Source organism: Charadrius vociferus, unplaced genomic scaffold (genome assembly GCF_000708025.1).
Source record: "Charadrius vociferus isolate BGI_N301 unplaced genomic scaffold, ASM70802v2 scaffold161, whole genome shotgun sequence".
Taxonomy (NCBI): Eukaryota; Metazoa; Chordata; class Aves; order Charadriiformes; family Charadriidae; genus Charadrius; species Charadrius vociferus.
Genome location: NW_009646928.1, coordinates 2,616,696 through 2,618,955, shown reverse-complemented (window position 1 = coordinate 2,618,955; position 2,260 = coordinate 2,616,696). Strand labels below are relative to the sequence as shown.

Sequence of the window (2,260 nt, the reverse complement as noted above, 5' to 3'; positions counted from 1 at the left end):
GCTAGCTACTTGGAACACGGGCTACCTATGCAAGCTGCTACCTCCAGAAAGCGTCTAACCAACCCGATAGCCAGTTCCTGGAGAGCAGACAGATCCTAACAAGCTGAGTTTCTTGGAAACTGTATACAAACTGTGACTATTCTAAAGAAATAATTGGGACTTCAAAGCTCCTCCAAGACTGCTATTTTCAAGACTGGAATACAACCTGCTAGGATCCAATTTTTCACCAGAGGGAGCATGTTCAATTCCAACTGCTCAATTATTAAGTGAAATTAAGTGACAAACATCACACTACCTCTTCCCACGGACTGTGACAGATTACTGCAAGTCTTGAACATACTTCCTTTTAAATTCTTAGGCTACTAGATTTATTTTTTTTTAAATAATTTAAATATGTTTTGTATTGCAAATCAGGTGTCTTGTAACTAAACTGCCTATGAAGGAGATGCAGCCTGCTTTTTGTGAGAGAACGTAGGTTTTAAACCCTGCCTTCAAGACAACTCCTGGCATGAAGTAATGTACACAGATGCCTTCAAGGATCATAAAAACCAAAAATCATGTTTACTACACAAAGCCGAGGACAACTCCCCCCGATCCCCATGAGCTAATAATCCTTCCTGAAACATATAACCGTTATCTCAAAGTTTACATGCTGAATAGTCAGGATAATCAGGGTTTTTTCCTTTTCCTTTTTTTTTTTTTTGTACGTATCTGATCAGTAGTTTCTGATCAACACGAGAACTTTATCCAATTAATTAACTGCTCTTTCGAAACATGTAATATCCAATAAATTGTAACTACCAGTTAAACAGGTTATTTTTCTTGTCAACTTAAATACAAAACCAGAAGAATTAATTTTAATATTGACATTTGTTTCCACCTCTCTCTCCAGAGGTAATATTTTAAGAAAATAGGTAATTTCTAAAACACAGTACAATAGGTTAAAATATAGACTGATACATGAATGGATGCGAAGGTAATAGAAAGGATTATTTCAATGAAATAATAGGTAGACATTTAAGTACGGTTAGAAAGCAACAATCTAGGAAAGTAGCATTTAGTGTCATTTTGCCTACAAAGAGCGAGCTTTCAATACTAATCCTCATCTTGGATGTACTGCATTAATTAGCTCTCCCAGTGACTTTGCCAATTTTAAGAAAATGTTTGCAATGCCTCAGCCATCACAAAAAAATGCAGAAAAGAAAGCAAAATCGCTAATATATTAGGTACTTGTTTTGATAAGATTTCTTTTTTTTTTTTTTTTAAAGAAAACAACCAACCAACACAAACCAAAAAGAAGCTGGGGTAGAGTATTTTTGTTTAAAACTTTACAGAAACATTATTTAAAGCTTTATAGAATGAGGAGAGTATAAAACAAACCCTGTTTTCAGGGTATCAAAAGAAACGTTTTGTCTGAGCTGTACAGAAAAGACAGCAAGTATAATCTGCCTTTATATATTGTGCTAGCTGACTAAAGGAAATATCAAGCATTTAAAATATTTTATCTAAACCTTTTTCAATTATTCATAAGAAAAAAGCCAAATATTTCTATCAAATAATGATTAATAGTGACTAGACTGATTATAATCCTTTTAACCTTTTCCTAGTAAGAAATATCCTAAGAGGACAAGATGAATAATGCAGTAATTCCCATAACATTCAGAAGCCGTATCTTGTTTAAACACTTGGATAATATCTGAAAACACACAGCCAACACTGAATTTTTCTGTGAATCAGGAAATCAGTCAAACTTGCTCTCTGATAGGTTGCTACTTATGAGGCTAGTGTTTTGCAGAAATTTTGCAGTCAATGACGTAGCTCCCCTCTAGCTTGTGTCAAGACAACCATTTAGACTCTCTAGATTCAGAGCTTTACCAAGCTGACTTAGACCTATTCCTTTCTGTAACTGTTTAATTGAAATAGCATTTATTCTGCAGGCACCTTTTAGATTCTTGGTGCTATAAATTATTTCAGAAAGGTCGAGTTTTTGCAGCAATTTGGTATCCTATTTGTTGCAGATGAAGGAATTAAAAGATAGATAAGTGTGTTTCAGAACATACTACTGTTATATCAAAATCTTTCAAAGTAAGAATACAATGAACTTACATACTTCTTTTTGCTAACTTCAAACTTTCCTGAAGAGTTAACAAGTGCTTTTAGAACACATAATTAGTTTTGTAGTCAATTCATTTTCCCTAGTAGTTTATTGTTCAATATTCATTTATATCTAAAATCTGTAATACTTTAACCCTGAAGGATT

The 2,260-nt window shown here is 33.6% G+C and overlaps 1 protein-coding gene across 1 annotated transcript in view; it reads right to left on the bottom strand.

Moving 5' to 3' along the window:
* LOC104294878 (neurabin-1-like) overlaps window positions 1–2,260 on the bottom strand; it is a 40,844-nt gene that overhangs the window by 14,742 nt on the left and 23,842 nt on the right. The gene's annotated exons all lie outside the window — the stretch shown is intronic.